The following is an 18,356-nucleotide window of genomic DNA, read 5'->3' as shown; positions in this document are numbered from 1 at the left end:
ACATATAATAAATAAATAAATCTTTTTAAAAATAAATAAAATAAAATAACAAGTGGTCATTCATTTCACTGCAAGTATTTCCTGCGACCTTAGGACTCATGCTGCAGACAGCTCTACCACCATGGCGTCCTCGCTACCACATTAGGGAAACTGTCCTTTGTTCTGTTGGAAAAGTTTTACATTTGCCACTGGCACTTATCAAAATAGTGTTGAAATGATATAAAAACAGCCATGGTAAGATTTTAAAATATCCAGTGAATCTATTTCACATCTGGAAGGGCTAAATTGAGGCAATCTTTACAGGAAAATTAAATCACCAAAAATAATATGATAATAAAGCATTGCAACACATTGCAGCTTTATATCAATGATGCTAAGCTAATGTGAGGAGTGCAGAGTCTCAGCTCTGTAACCATTCAGGATGAAATAAATAAAAACTTATGACAGAACAAATTAAGGAATGAACAATTTAATACCATAATTAGTAGTGAGAAATGTAAAAATTAGTAATTATTGAAGAAACCATATGTTTACTGTATTAACTGTAGCTATTAAAACTATATTATATTATTTTGTCAGGTTATGTAATGAGCAAGATTTTTCCAGAGCTTAAGCTCCTTCCTGAGAGGGAGGAAGATTAAGTTTGAGGGAAGCCTCATTATTTAGGCCATAGTTTACTGTACATTAGTTCTATATTATTTTTTGCACATTGGGAGGTCTGATTCAATTGTAAAAATAGGATTTTAAAAGTGCTTGATGAGATGTCCAAAACCAATATTTAGCAACTGGAAATTTAAGGTCAGTAAATAAATCTACAGTTATCTGTAGCATAAACAAGCAGGATTTCAGGAGGTAAAATTGGCAAGATTTGGGTTATACTGATTGGTTCTTAGATTTTTCTGCTGCCATGCTCAGAGATCCCCACAAAACTTCACAAGAACTCCCAGAGTAATAGTATATGATGGATGAAGCAATCTAGTTCATGGTCTAGAAACTATAGAAAAAATCAGGGCTACTGGACCTCTTAAAATAGTCACTTAGAAACATGTATTAATAAATCACAAAATGTTAAATACCACCATAGTAGTAGGAATGTGGTAATCTATATATTTTTTGTATTTATATGTGTATAAGAGGCTTATATTCTCTTAAGGAATATATTAATATATACCTATAGACTAGAATGCACATGAATATGAATGAATACACATTAACTAAATGAAAGAAAGTTATAAAAGAATGTCGAGTTACTTTTCTATTGCTGTGATAAGACACCATGACAAGACAAGTTGTTAGAGAGAGACTTAGTCTGTGTCTTTCGGTTCTAAGGGTAAGTCCATGACTCACTGAGAAAGCATGAGAGCAGGCAGGCATTCACAGCACTGGAATGGTGGTTAAAAGCCTTTGCCTTGAATCATAAACATGAGGAAGAGAGCTAACTGTGGATGATACAGGCATCTCAAATATCTAAATCAGTCCCCCAGTAAAGTACCTCCCACCAGGTCACACCTCCTAGTCATTCCTAGCAGTTCTGCCTGGAGGGACCAAATATTCAAACTAGGAGCCTATAGGAGCCATTCTAATTCAGATCACCACAGGGAACACAAACTTTGGGAGCAGAGAATTTTCTTTGAAAATTCAGCAAAACCCTCTCAAAGGAGGTCAGATTAGCATCACCTGAAAGAAGAAGCAGCCTTCAGAACTTTGTGGGAAAGAACATCCGAGAGGGAAGCTGACAACTTAGGGAGGAAGATAGGTTTCACACACGCATTCTCCAATTTCCCTTAAATACAAACAGAAAATTTTGACTGAGTTGGAACATAAAATAAATATTAGATTCAATTAGTTGTCAGACAATAATATTAAGCTTAATGTGTGTGTGCGTGCGTGTGTGCATGTGTGTGTGTGTGTGTGTGTGTGTACACACGTACGCTCATGCAGCATGTATATATGTATGCAATTCTCAACAATATCCTTTTTGAAGCATTCTCAACAAAGCAAAGTAGGGTATTTTAACCTATCATTCGAGCACTTGGAGTACAGAGAAGGAAGACATGTCAGAAGTTTAAGGTCATCCTCAGTTACACACTCAGTATTTCAAGTCAGCCTGGATTACATGAGGCTCTACTTCAAAACAAATCAAATGTTCCCACTTTATCATAACTTTAACAAAGCCTGTCATGTTCTTTGCAACTGATCATTAAATTACAACTCATCTATTAAGATTAAGAATAGATTTGATTTTTAGCAGTGTCATGTAAACTTCATGAAACAATGTTTGCTTTGAGTTTTTGTTATCTTTTACTTAGTACATTTCTCTGGTTATTATATTCTGTTACCATGTGAGTCATTTGCTACTCTTTTCTGCCGATCTATGCTCCATTAGATATAGTTAGCCCACTTTCTGTATTCATACACTAACTGACAGACATTGCATTGCTTTCCCCTTTGGTCTTCTCGAGATAATGATTTTATAAGCATAACAAGTAAGCATTTATAGGGACACAGGTTTTTTTTTTAATTTTTTATTAGATATTTTCTTCATTTACATTTCAAATGCTATCCCAAAAGTCCCCTATACCCTCCTCCCACCCTGCTCCTCTACCCACCCACTCCCACTTCTTGACCCTGGCGTTCCCCTGTACTGGGTCATATAAAGTTTGCAAGACCAAGGGACCTCTCTTTCCAATGATGGCCAACTAGGCCATCTTCTGCTACATATGCAGCTAGAGACACGAGCTCTGGAGGTACTGGTTAGTTCATATTGTTGATCCACCTATAGGGCTGCAGCCCCCTTTAGCTCCTTAAGTACTTTCTCTAGCTACTCCATTGGGGGTCCTGTGTTCTATCCTACAGATGATTGTGAGCATCCACTTCTGTATTTGCCAGGCACTGGCATGGCCTCACAAGAGACAGTTATATCAGGAGGGACACAGGTTTTAAGTAAATACTTAAGACTGAAGACATTTGGTTAGTCACATATTTCCTATGACAAATAATTTTAAATTCTCTACAGTTTGAAACATATAGCTTTAATTCCTTCATCAGAGATCGATCCTACTGAATAATTGCAGCTAGAGAGACTGCTGGCATAGTTGATGAAATTAGTATGGTACTTATTTAATTCCAGCCTGACACTGTAACTTAACCAGATCCACAGTAGGAAAGCAGCATCTCTTAATATTTGTTTGATGGTGAGAAAGTAGTTAACTTGGAGTAGGCTCATGTGAACAGTACCTAACGATAAATTCATAGTATTGACACAAAACCTGTCAAAGAACATTTTTAATCTTATTCATGGAACTGAGGGTTCTAAAAGTCTATTGAGTTTACATATTTACCTTTAACAAGCACATTTCTCTATTTTTAGATCTTAATCGTAAAACTTCCTTTCCACCAAGAAATGCTTCTGCAGGGCTGAATCTTTTCTAACTGTCCATCATCTAAGTCTGAGATATGAACTTTGCAATGATACTTTTAGATCTCAGAAATCTTTAAGGTAAATGGAATGCTAATGGAAGCCCAATAGCAAAGGAAGACAACGCTGATGAGGACAACGTGCAATGACTTTATATATGAGGCAGAAACATGCACAACGCATGAAGAAAAGAAACTAAAAATATCTGTGTTGTTATAAAGGAAAGCAGAGCCAAAGCAATTCGTCTGTGCTTCTTTCCCATCTGTGTGGCTCCTTCACTTAAACAGCCAACGTCGATGAATCTGATTTGCTTGCCTGCTATAAAAGTTGTGGCTTAGCTAGGAGCTATTCTGCAATGAGTAGATAAAGACATCTTTACATAAATACTGTATGTATCTCAATTTAACACATATGCTTTTTACGTGTAACTTTTGTACACACACCCTGTCTTCCTATCTTCAGGTAATGTGTAAGTTCCTGAAAGATACCTGAAGGAGAATTTTTTTCTAGAACTCAGGAAATTATGCTATGGTTTTTTTTTTTGGTGTGTGTGTGTGTGTGTGTGTGTGTGTGTGTGTGTGTGTGTGTGGTCAGAAAAGAAATATATGTACCATGGTCATTGTCACTAATTAAGAAAAAGGAGGCTAACATGACTTGATTTTTTCCTAGTGTTGCTAGGTGCTTCTCATCAGGAGGAGAGGTGGTTCCCATCATGTTCAGATAGCCTTTCTCTCAGACTAGTGTTTCAACCAGATGACCGGTCTTGCTGTAAACGTTTGCCCTGGCTGGATTTTCCTATTCTGGATGATTGTCTGCCTGGCAACAAGAAGACAGAAGCACAAAGCCAAAATATCCTTATGTGGGCATAGCTGCCTCTCATGGCAGAGCCAATTTGGATCCTATCCATTGGCAGGGATGTCCCAGAAGCAGCCAATTTTAGTTCAGTCTCTTTTAAACTATGGATTGTAAACAAACAGTAGGATTTTCCACAGTGGAAGGGAGAATAGTGAGAAGAGATGGAGTAACTAAAGCTAGCCACTAGTTCACCAAAAGAATGGGGAATTGACAATCACTTAGAAACTCCAGCTACTCTAAAATACAACATATAGTGCTTTAAGTTCACAAACTTACTGTAATCATTTCTTTCCTTTTCTTTCCTATTCTCTGAATTTTCACACATCCCTTTTTCTTGGCTGTTAATGTGAAGCAGAAGGTCAAAACTAGAGAAGTTCAATGGTCTCGTGCTGAGTTGTAAGTAAGTGATAGACTCACATTGACTGGTTTTTCAGATAATTCATGTCTTCATGAATTTTACAAATAGTTTTTCTAGACTATCTTGAAGAAACATCGATGGTTAGATTCAATACAGTTTAAGGGAGTTCGAGCCACATTCTCTATATGAATCCTGCCTTCTGGAATCAAGCTCAACATGTCACGTGTTGCTATGCAAGCAGTGTCAGTAGACCAAGAATTTGTCCATGTGATCAAGGGAGGGCAGAGAGGCCTTTATCCTACCTGACTGCAGGATTAAAGCAATATCCTTGAATTCAGTGGCTCCTGGCTTCATCTTAGACAAACAGGAATGACAGTAATGTTTACTGATGATATAACTCTTACATAGTACAAGAGCTACAAACTTCCAATACTCACTAGAAAAGCAATTAGTGTTAATTATATCAGTAATTTATTATTATGCTGTCAAAGTAAATAATAAATTACTGATAACTGAGTCACAATAGCATTGTCAGTAAAAGAATTTGGCATAGTAATTGCATAGTGAACTAGGGTTTCTTTCTTTTCACATCTTCTTCAATAATTGTGAGATTTCTTGATCATATAGATATAATGACTAGTGTACAGTAATTTCTCAAAGTAGTTTTAATTTAAATTACTCCATGACTAATGATATTGAGAACCTTTAAAAATGATTATTAGCCTTTTGTGCTTCTTATTTTGAAAACTGTCTGTTCAATTAATTTGTCCATTTGTTGACTGACAGCTTTGTTTACATAATACCTAAATTCTGTAATTGTTTCTAAATTGTTTATAAATTATGCATCAGCCTTTTTCAGAAATATAGCTAATAAAAATGTTCTCTCCTTTCAGAATTTCTATCTTTGTTCTGACTATATTTTTCTTTGCTGTGCAGAAACTTTTTTCCACATAGAAACATATGCTAATACTGGGGCTTACTTCCTGTGCTATCTAAAAAGTTCTTGCCTACCTTATGATCTTGAAGAGGAGTCTTCATATTTTCTTTTAGAAGTTTCATTGTGTGTGGACCTAAATAAAGATTATTGATTCATTTTCATACAAGTTTTAGAAGTCACTTTGGAGTTTCTTTAAAATATAAAAAAACAGTAATACCATTAACCCAGCTATTCCATTCCAGGAAATATAATCAGAGAACACATAAGGATATTTATACTCCTAGAGAGTTATTCTCTATAGCAAGAAAATGAAACCTACATAGTTGTTTTTTGTCAAAAGATATACAGATAGTGAAAAATCATATATATATATATATATATATATAATTATATTATAAGTAAAATAACTACACGTGAACTACTCTCTCTAGAGAGAGAGATTTTATGTATATAATATCTTATTCATATATATGTATAAATATTATTCTGCTCTAAAGAAAACTAAATTCAGAAAATTTTCAGGAATATGGATGTGCTTAGAATGTGTAATATTAAGTACTGTCACCCAATTTAAAAAAGAAAGAAAGAATCTTCATGTTCTCCATATATATAGTATGTGTGTATGTATCTGTTATAGGATTAACAATAGATGATGAGAATGGAGTGAGTGTGGGTAATAGGCACTTGAGTCATAAAAGAGTGCATAAAGTTATTTGTTTATCTATTTTTAATTTTGACATGATATGGCTTTTTAATTTTTTGATGGTAGATAAGTGCATAAAGATAAATTCAATAGTAAAGGGTAAAGTCCAATGTCAGTCTCCAAAGCTTCAAAATGACTGTTCTAAACATTTACACTGTGTTGTGTGTCTGTTTAGTTTCTGTTTTAATGATCTGTCCACTGGTTAGGGTGGGGTGTTGAAGTTTCCCATTATTTTGTGTAAGGCTCAATGTGTGTTTTGAGCTTTAGTAGTTTCTTTTATGAATATGGGTACCCTTGCATTTAGGGCATACATGTTCAGAATTGAGACTTCATCTTGTTAGATTTTTTTTCCTTTGATGAGTACGAGCCCTTTCCTATCTTAATTTAATAACATTTGGTTGAATATTTATTTAATTGGATATTAGAAAGACTTCATCATCTCATTTTTGGTGACCATTTGTTTGGAAAACATTTCTCCAGTCCCCTGTTTTGAAAATTATTGTATTTGTTTACATTTTAAATTAATCACCCTTCCTGGCTACCCCTCCACAACTCCCCATCCCATACCCCTCTCCCCCATCCCCTTTGCCTCTATGAGGGTGCTCCTCTTCCCACTCATCCACTCCTGCCTCATCACTCTAGGATCTCCCTGCAGTGGACATCAAGCCTCCGCAGGACCAAGGGCCTCCCCTCCCATTGATGTCAGATGAGGCAGTCCTCTGCTACATATCTATCTAGAACCTTGGCTCCCTCCATGTGTACTCTTGGGTTGGTGATTAGTTTCTGGGAGCTGTGGGTGGTCCGGTTAGTTGATAATGTTTTTCCTATGGGGTTTCAATCCCCTTCATCTCCTTCAGTCCTTCCCCTAGCTCTGATATTGGGTTCTCCAGGCTCTGAGGTATCGTCGGCCTTTGTCTCTGAGGTGTGTTTCTGAAATATATAGACATTGTATCTGATTTTGATGTGATATATTTTTATTTAAGGTTATTTATAATAAAGATTTAGTAAAACTTAATAATATTCAGGCCAGGCATAATAGTACACTCAGATATCAGAAGGAAGCCAATCTTTGTGAATTTAAGCCCAGGCTCATCTACAACATAACTTCCAGGTCAGTCAGAGCTGTTTGAAACCATGTCTCAAAAAATAAAGGGAAAAAAAACTTTAATATACCTTGTATTGTCAGTAACATTACATGTAAAATAACCACATGTGAACTACTCCTAATTTTTTATATAATATGAAGTAACAAAAAGCCAAAGAGCCTGTCAGAATCAATTTTTATATACTTGCATTTTATTAATTGCAGAAGTATTTATATGCAACTAGAAATGAAATTACACTTTTTATGTTGGACTTAGTTGTTTAGATTACAAAATAAAATAGCATGTTGTAGATGGCCCTCACCCAGTATCTCTGCCATTCTTTAAAAATCATATACCACAGAAGCTGATGATCACTATAGTAAGCTCATGTCTAAATGGGTGGATAATTTTGCACATACAACTCTGCTAGCCAAGTAGAAATGCTTACCTGCTCTTTCCCAGGATATTGGAAAAGCATTGAAGATATTTTATAAGACAAATGGACACAAGATAGGCATTACTGGTACATTTATTAAGCACTGGGATCTGATGAATGGACCCTGCTTAAAACTCAAAATAATTATTACGGGCTTTGCTGAGGAAGGGGAGATAAGCCTGAATGCAGTCTCATACTTTTGCAAGTCAATGTGTTTGAATCGATGAAAAATAATCCAACAGTTGTGTCTTTTACAAACAGAAAGCAATACAAGATGACATACATATATCAAGCTGTACAAATCATGCATGGCAGAATGGCAAGATACATATCCATTAAAATCAAATCGTTGTTTCAATGTAATGTTGGCCAATAGAGATAAATAGCATCTCTCTGAAGCGAATGTAAAATTATTTCTCTCCTCAGATTTTTGGGCCCTATATTACTTCCAACCAGAATTACTTCCTGCATATTTGGGAAAGTTTGACTCCCTACCTTCATTTAGAAATTCCTAGTTAGTCCATCAAAATCATTTTCTACTTCAACTGAAAGGAATATGCATTAGGCATTAAACTATGCACATTTCTACAGTTGGCTTTCTGATGGTCTCATTCATATTCATAAATTGATCCTATTAAATGAGTTGAACAAAAATGACTGAATATGCAGAACATAAAGGCTACTCTCATTTAGAATTACATCATCAATACAAGTAGTTGTTTCAAAATTAATGGACTATGATTAAAAGTATAACTATTGAGACACAGAGCAATCTAACATTTACCTTTCTTTCCTGGTTGTTTTCTTATCAGCACTCTCCTTAACAAAAGATATGAGGCAACTTCAGTACATAAAATATTAGAAATGATATTTAGAAAATAAAAGCTATGCAGTTACATTATTTGAAAAAAAAGTAAACAATTTCTGATTCTTGGTCTTTTAAAAGAAAATAACATAGAGCAATAAAGACTTTAATATGTCTAGTATTTGTACTATATAACACTAAAAATATCTCTAGACATCCTATAGTTAGCTCTTCAAGGAACAATATATTATTATGTTTTTAAAAACTTTTAGAATACTTAAGGGGATACAACTTCTTTATTAAATAATCCATCATCGATAGTGTCTTTTGAAATCTGAAGTGTGGGCTGATACCAGGGGTTTTAGTGGAAAATAATACCTAAGAGCATCAAACTTTAGAAAACAACAAAAAATTAAACTTCAATTTTTCCCTGCAAGTCAGTATTGATGAACAATATTCTATCCCAGGTGTTCTCTTTAAATTTTCTTTATTTTTATCAATTTTCAAAGCTGTATTTCTGCACTGATTACTATTTATGATCAATATCATAGTACTAGAAAGTTCCTACACAAGATTTCAGCACAAGCAAAGTTAACATTCAAAGCCATTGTCCCTAAAAATGGTTTCATATATGTAAGTTTTGTCTCTAGACATGTTTTCTTCCCTTGATGATAAGAAGAAAAATCCTAGATAAACTAGTCAAACCTAAGGCTGAATGATGTCAGCTTCTGAACACACACACACACACACACACACACACACACACACACACACACACACAGTATAATAGCTTCCTAATCTATGCACAGTAACATTTTAATGTCCAACACTACTATATCAATGTCCTACTTGTCATGGTCCTTCCCTGTCGCCCTTACTACCATATCCTTTCCTTTCACTAAGAGTCAGCCTCTATCGTGCCAAGTTGATCCCTAGCCATCTAGTCATGGTCCATTCTTATGTCCTTTCTAGCAGCTTGATTTTCCCACATCCCTTATGACTTTGTTATTGTTCATACCTCACTTCTGGTGCCAACTTCCCTCAAGAAAGTATTTCTGGTTTTCAAAACTGAAGTAAGTAACCAGCTACTCTCTTCTTATTCCACTGTATTCTCATTATCTGCATTGTTTCAATCAAGAGGCATTTTCAGATTCTTGGATAGTTGTTTGTTGTGTTTGCAGCCACCAATGTATATAACTTCTTAACCATATTACTTAATTCGAAATTTCATTCACCAAACTCCAAACATTATATTCTCATATTCTCATTTTTAAAATGGTTAAATGAATTGGAACTGAACAGAACCATTGTATCTGAGACTTTTGGACTGATCATCTGATGGCAGGATGAATTTACAAATGTTGATAGTGATTCTTCAAGTTAATCATCTCATTTGTAGCTATGTAATTATACAACAGAACCCAAATGTAAAAGAAAAAGTCTGTGTTAAAATTAAGAGATCTACCCAATTGCCTATATTTTTGCACTTTAGTATCTGGTTAATTTCAAAGAAAATGAAGTTATCTATTTGAATATTGTTTCATAAATTTAGAAGAGAAGAGGAGAACTGAAGATATCAAGTAACTTCAGTGTGCCCCAACTTCTGGCCTGAGAAGGAGTTTTACATAAACTACTGAGGCATGGCGGAAGTTTACTTTTTCTTACAAAAAAAGTGAAGTAGTGACAGAAGATGGCCATCTGTTCTTCACATTGCTAGAGCCAGAACAAAAGGAAAAGAATAAAATGTAATACAGAGGGTTTATATTAGATCTGAGAAAGGATGCCTACACAAGGAAGTATGTTCTTACACAACAAGACAAACTTCAAGAATGAACTAACTTGGAACTTTCAATGTGGAAACTTTTAGAGTGAATTCAAATTAGTATCCCAAAGTCTTTAAGTGCAATTTTTGTTATGAATTCAGGGAAGTGAAGGTTTTTTTTAAATTCTTGGTCATTACATTAATTAAATATATTAAATAAAGGTATTCAATAGAACTTATGATAGCATTGTAGGATATGCATCATACATGGATTAATTTGTACACATGACAACAAAGACTAGAGACAGAAGTAAATCAGCTTGTGTCCCTAAATTGTTTTATCTGTTTATTGATATCAAACAGAAATAGTACAACACTAATCATGGAGTGGTCTGGTTGGAGAATGTCTAGTGGTCTGCAAAGAAAATACCAGCAAAAAACACAAAGTAAGAGGGAATAGAGCCAACTTTGTTTTCTCAAAACTTCTCCATGGAAGAGGCTCCCTTCCATAAAACAGGTTTTTAAGTGTAAAGTCCAACTTTCTGAAGTGTCTGTGGTCCGATTTTCCTCTCTTGTACCAAGCTGTCAATGAGTAGTTCACTCCCACCCAAACGCGAACCCAGAAGACGGGTTTGCAGGCTTTGCAAACCACCCCCAGTGAAGAGTGATGCATTTTCATACTCTAGCTCTGGGAGCTTTGCTTCCATTAATACTTATTTCCTACAATAATTTTTAGGATATAGATAGGAGCATAGCTCATCCTATCTCATAACAGTCTTTGACCAAGTAAAGCCATTCCTCACATTATAAACGTTCTTAAACTGTAAATATAATATTAAATAAAGCCTTTTTCTTGATGAGTATTTCATTTTTATTAGATATTTTCTTTATTTACATTACAAATGTGATCCCCTTTCCTGGTTTCCCCTCTGAAAGTCCCCTATCCCATCCTTCCATCCCCTGCTCACCAACCCACCAATTCCTACTTCCCTGTCCTGGCAGTCCCCTACACTGGAGCATTAAGCATTTTCTGAACCAAAGGCATCTCCTCCCACTGATGTCCTACAAGGCCATCCTGTGCTACATAAGCAGCTGGAGCCATGGGTCCCTTCATGTATACTCTTTTGTTGGTGGTTTAGTCCATGGGAGCTCTGGGGGTACTGGTTGGTTTTTATTGTTGTTCCTCCTATGGGACTGCAAGCTAATTCAGCTCCTTGGGTCCTTTCTCTAGCTCCTGCATTGGGAATCCCGTGCTGAGTTCAATGGTTTGCTGAGAGCATCCACCTCTGTATTAGTCAGGCACTGGTAGAGCCTCTCAGGAGGCAGCTATATCAGGCTCCTGTCAGCAAACACTTGTTGGGATCCACAATAGTGTCTGGGTTTGGTGACTGCATATGGGATGGATCCCGGGTAGCACAGTCTCTGGATGGTCATTCCTTCAGTCTCGGCTCCACACTTTGTCTCTGTAACTCCTTCCATGAGTATTTTGTTCCCCTTTCTAAGAAGGACCAAAGTATCCATACTTTGGACTTCCTTCTTCTTGAGCTTCATTTGGTCTGTGATTTGTATTTTGGGTATTCCAAGCAAGAAATGTTCAACATCCTTAGTCATCAGGGAAATGCAAATCAAAACAACCCTGAGATTCCACCTCACACCAGTCAGAATGGCTGAGATCAAAACCTCAGATGACACCAGATGCTGACGAAGATGTGGAGAAATAGGAATACTCCTCCATTGCTAGTAGGATTGCAAGGTAGTACAACCCCTCTGGAAATCAGTTTGGCAGTTCCTCAGAAAATTGGACATAGTACTATCTGAGGATCCAGCAATACCACTTCTGGGCATATACCCAAAAAGCTCTCTAACATGTATTAAGGACACATGCTCTACTATGTTCATAGCAGCCTTATTTATAATTCTCAGAATCTGGAAAGAACCCAGATGTCCCTCAACAGAGGAAAAGATACAGAAAATGTGGTTCATTTACACAATGGAGTACTACTCAGCTATTAAAAACAATGAATTCATGAGATTCTTTGATGAATGAACAAATGGACAAACATGGTATACACTCACTGATAAGTGGATTGATGAATATTTCTTAAATAATCACTATACTAGCATTCATATTGTTTTGACTATGATAACCCATCTATGATTCAAACACAAATGTTGATGTCATCTGCACATACTGTTTTATATAAGATTGGCTTAAATTGATTTGGGGACTTTTATAACCAACGTTCTGTGATCAACTAGAATCTAGAAGAATTGCTTCATAACTGTATACATAACTTATGACTGAAGACAGAATCATGTCCACCATACATTATGAAAGAAGTTATCTAGAAGTGCAAAGCTGTGAATGTGTAGTAACAAGAAAAATCATTCCCAGTGTACACTGTAGGCTAGCCTGAAGATGCCCATCTGACTGTGAACTGTTCTATAGAACAGTTCATAGAACAGTTCATTCTCAGTACACCCAAAACAATACACTTTTGGAGAAGTTTTATTTATCATTTTTATTATTCTTTGTTTTTTATTTTATTTTTTATTTATTCTTTAATTTTTTTTTTTTTTTACAGTCCAGACTTTATCCTCATCCCGGTCTACCATTTGACTGTTCCACATCCCACACCTCCTCTCCACTGTAGGGCATTTCACCTAAGGTCTCTCCTTTTAAATCCTGAGAATCTCTCATCTCCCAGATCTCTGGTACATTCTAGAGTACCCCCCCCCAACTGCTTACATCCTTAGGTGGCCTGTTTCAATCATTTTGCTGGACCTCAGGGCTTCAGTCTTGTTCCCCACCACCACCCAATACCTGATCATGTTTTCCTCTTCCCCTCCCTATCCCCTTTCCCACCAAAGTCCCACCCTCCCTCCCCCCCTCCTGTGAATGCTTTCTTCTCCTTCCCAAGTGGGATTGGGGCATCCTTACTTGGGCTCTTCCACTTGTTAGGCTTCTTGGGTTGTGTGGATTGTATCCTGGGAATTCTGTACTTTTTTGGCTAATACCCATTTATTAGTGAGTACATACCATGCATATTCTTGGGGTCTGAGTTATCACACTCAGAATGTTATTTTATATTTCCATCTACTTGCCTGCAGAACTCATTATTTCCTTCTTCTTTTTTTTCTTGCATTTTATTTTATTTTATTTATTGGATATTTCCTTTACTTACATTTCAAATGTTACCCCTTTCCCAGTTTCTCCCCTGGGCCCCCTATCCCATCCCTGATTTCCCTGCTTCTATGAGGGTGTTACTCATGAAAACAATGACTTCATGAAATTCTTAACAAATGGATGGAACTAGAAAATGTGATCCTGAGTGAGGTAACCCAGGTACAAAGTAACATACATGGTATGCACTCACTGATAAGTGGATATTAGCCCAAAAGCTCAGAATACCAAGATACAATTCAGCCAAACATCATACTGAGCATGAGGACCTCAATGAAGGAGTTAGGGGAAGGACTGAAGGAACTGAAGTGGTTTGCAGTCCCATGGAAAAAACAACAATATCAACCTTCCAGACCACCAGAGCTCTCAGAGACTAAACCACCAACCAAAGAGTACTCATGGAGGGACCAACGGTTCCAGCCACATATATAGCAGATACCTTGTTTAGCATCAATGGAAAGAGAGACTCTTGGTTCTGTGATGGCTTAATGCCCCATTGTAGGGGAATGCCAGGGTGGGGAGGCAGGAGCGGGTGAGTGGGTGGGGGAACACCCTCATAGAAGCCTGGGGTGGGGGATGGGATAGGGGACTTTTGGGGGAGAGCAAACAGGGAAAGGGGATAACACTTGAAATTTAAATAAAGAAAATATCCAATTACAAAAAAGAAAAAGAAAGAAACACCTATAGAATATATCTCTGTGTTTATTAAAGAAAAAGAGACTTGATTGCTGAATTAAAATATCCTTTATTAACTCCCCAAGCATCTATCATTATTTTTTAAAACCTTGGTGCTGTGTTCCTTCGAACCACACTAAAATTCTTCATAAAATCTATTGATGAAAACATTACACACTTTGGTCATAGAACAGAGAGAAATAAAGTTGTATTGATCAGGATCCATCCTATCTCCTGTTAGTTCTGAATATTTCGAGATGCTATGCAAGCTACTGAAGGGTTGGAGATCACCAGTCGGCTTCCACAGCTGTGAACCTTGTGAGGACCAGCATGGCAAGATATGCTCACGTGTACCATGGTGGCATGCATGCAATAGGACTGAATTTTTTACTTTTCTATTATTGTGCTATAACACCATAATTAAAACAACTTCTAGGGGAAGGAATCTACTTTAGTCCTACTCCTCCAAAGGGTTAAAATTCATGGTGATCAAGCACAGGCAGCAGCTGGCCAGGGGTTGGGGCAGTAGCTGAGACCTCACCTCTTGATCCACAAACAGGAAGCACAGAAAACAGTCAGGGAACAGTGATGGCGAACAGCTATTGAAACCTCAAGCTCACTACCAGTGCCATACTTCTTCCCCCAGTAAGGCCACTCCTCCTAATCCTACCAACCTGGGTCCAAGTATTCAAATGCCTGAGTCTTATTGATAACATGCCATTCCACAACCTCGGAAGATATGCAGCCAATTTCTCATTTAATTTAAGGTCTGTTGTAAAGGAGGAAATTATGACTGGTACTGCCAAGGTCTCAGGGGTGGAGAGCTCTAGTGGGGAAATTGTCACTAGTATTTTTGCTAAATAGAAACATTATCAAAATGCCCTCTAAACTAGTATCTCAAGACTTATGTAGACTTATAGATTAGCATGGCACTCAGACCTTATTGGCGAAGTTTCTTTGGGTGGTTAAGTTAAAAAAAAAATCACAAGTAACCAAATGTAATAAGTGTCTATAAAGCTCAACCACAAATGGAACATCTGAATCACAGCATTTACCACAAGGCTCAAGCATCATTGAAAGAAAAAGTGGAGTCAGAAAGATATTAAGACCAGCAGTTTGGATGAAACAGTACCCTCGAAACAAGGAAAAGGCACTGCAGTCATGACCTCACAACTACGCTTGCCTGCACAAGAGCTGTGCAAGATCATCCCAACCAACATTCCAGCATCGAAGAGCAAGAAGTGCACGGTCCTCCATGCTTAACTGAAGAGCCACAGTGGGTGGATTCTGGGAAAGAAGGGTCAGTTTCCTTTAAGGTGTGGCCCCTCGTAGGACAGCCCCACATATACATGACTACAGGGGCCACACGAACTGCACTCTGGTTTATTTTCAGATAGAAGGAAAAGTGTTGGGAGTTGCCCCGGGAGTTGACCTGTCAGTGCTTTAGGAGTGGGGTAGGAAGAGATAAAATCAAAATGTATTGGGTTTGTGTATTAAATTCTCAGGCAATTAATCAAAAGGTTATGTTAATACTAACTCAGGCTGTCCAGCAATATGGTCTGCTTTGCCATTGTCTGCTCCACTCTACTAAACCAAAGCATCTAAGAAATCACACATTTAAGGAGAGATGAAATTGATGGTGCAGCTTAACCTGGTGCTTGAGAAACATAGATCTAGTTGATGATTTTGCTTAATTTTTGGACAATCAGGCAGGTGCTGATGCAGAGAATCCACTGTTCCTAATTAAGGACACTTGTCTCTGCCTTTCTTTTGGTTTTGTCATGCACATAAAATGTCATATACATGGAATTGATTCAGAGTTTCACATGTAAAGATATTCACAGCTACCCCTCCTACTATGACTCGTGGTCCTTACTATTTAGTTGGATCAGGTACTACATATGTCATCTTACAAATCTTTGCCTGTATTTTAAGTCTTTCTGTTTTATAGACTTTCTGCTACCAAAGAACTCAGGAAGCTTACCTCTTAGCTCTGAAAGTATATTGGCTGTGGTCATTCTTGAGCAACTCCCCTCCAGAAGAGATACTCTACACATCTTTTGCCCTCAGTTTCTTCACCTGTAAAATGGGAATGGAAATATCTCACAAGGATAAGGATGAAGCTCATTATAACAAGGAGCTACGATCTTGACTATCCACATAGTGCCAGAATGATGTACATTTAATTTCTTATAGCCATATTGTAATTACTACTTTTATGGCCAACTTAATGACAAAAGTTCTTGCATAGTTTTAGCATTTTTTGTGATTTTCTAAAACATTGTTTTATAGAATGTTATAAAACTTAAAATCTGCTCTGAAATGCATTATAAGCTAATAAGACTTTTGTTGTTTATAACATAAAAATAATAAAAGATACACAAAGCAGAAATTAATGTAAGAGAAGAAAAATGCACAGAGCTCCAAGAACTGAGATTGCCACTGCCGCAGACTAATGAGAAAGCCATTTCTGACACAAAGCAACATTTCTGCTAACACATAGAGATAAATAAAAAGACTTCTCATGTGGGTGATGACTGTTGGGCATGTAGTTAGGATAGTCAGTAAATTTTTCTGTGTTAATATATGATGTGCCCAAGTAGAGATGACAATAAGAAATACATGGAATGGGGGGGGGGGAAGCTATCAGTACCGGAAGTCAAACTGGACTGCAACGTACTGGGAAAGCTTGTAAGACCTGTAGCTATGAAAATGCTGTTCCATATTGCCTTAGGAACATTTTTAAGAAATCAATGGACAGTACTCCTCAGACTGTGGGTCTTTGTATGTATACCATAAGTACCAACCCAAAGCCTATAGAAATGCATATTCTTTTGTTCCATATTTAGAAATACTTATTATGATTCTGAAACATGGTCTTTCTTAATGTAAATAATTTGCATTTGGCCAAGAATATTTATTGTGGGATCTCAACTTCAGTTACATTTTTTAAATTTTCCTTTTATTTTTCCTTTTATTTTTTGACATTACAACATAATTAACTCATTTCCCCCTTCCCTCACATATACTCCTCTCGTTCCTTTTTAAATCAATGATTTCCTTTTCATTAATCATTGTTAAAAGCATATATGGATGTGGACATTCATACATATCAGCAAACATAACATGTTTAATTTGGTCACCTACTCTTGTCAGACAAGCTGTATTCATCCTTGGTGGCTAAGTCTTCCAAGTGATTCCAATGCAGATTCAAGATTGCCCTATTGCCACAAAGTAGAAAATAGATCCATCATGGACTTAGGAAAGCAGGTAAGAAACCAGAGAGTGGAATGCTCAAATTCTGAGTGTGCAGTGTGAGAGTTAGCTAATCAGCATGGACAGAAAAAAGTAGTTTAGGCTAGTGATAAAAAGCACAGCCAACATTCTTAGCATTTGTAATCATTGTCTTTATGGAATAAAAACAAAAATCTCGAAAGTAAGCTTTAGTTCAATTTATATTAGTGTGAAACTATGAAACTGTAGAAATGGCATCACTGTTGCCTTTCTCCTTCCCATGGTTGGATTCCACTGAGCAAGAAAAGAGATGATTTTGTTACATCACATGAGAATAGCACAGTTTACTACCCAGTCTTTCTCCCTTACTAAATCCCATACTCTTTGGTTTCACACCGTGCTTTTTAATGGTCTTATTTGTGCATTATTTCGTTTTCATTATATGTTGTGCCGTTTTTTAATCCCCCATGATTATGTTTTCACTGAACAGATGCACAACAGTTTTGCTGCACCAAATTCTATGATCCATAATTAGATGTCAATATGTTTTCTTTATGAACTAAATACATTTTTAGTTACTTGGACATTAATTAAAATCACATGCTGGATTGTTACATCCTTTCAACACATTTTTGAGGAAATATTTTTGGTTTACTTGAATGCTTTAAAACATTCAATTTTATAATATACAATTATTTTTCCATAATAATACATACTGTAGATAATATATAAATATTAATTACAGAGTCTCACCACAAAACCCATTAACAAGATATAGCCATTCACATATGAAAGAAATGCCATTTGATCAATTAGGGGGAACTATTCTTTAATCATTGCTTTAAAAATATGTCATGTATTTGGATGCAATTCTAGTAAAAATAAATGAAATGGGTTTTCACAG

At 36.5% G+C, this 18,356-nt stretch overlaps 1 pseudogene; it reads left to right on the top strand.

The window, feature by feature from the left end:
• Positions 1–18,356, top strand: part of LOC110329264 — a 33,829-nt pseudogene that overhangs the window by 13,901 nt on the left and 1,572 nt on the right.

The sequence above is a fragment of the Mus pahari genome, chromosome 11, assembly GCF_900095145.1.
Source record: "Mus pahari chromosome 11, PAHARI_EIJ_v1.1, whole genome shotgun sequence".
In the NCBI taxonomy this organism is placed as follows: Eukaryota; Metazoa; Chordata; class Mammalia; order Rodentia; family Muridae; genus Mus; species Mus pahari.
Note: the sequence above shows the minus strand (reverse complement) of the source record. Positions and strands in the feature narration are given on the sequence as shown.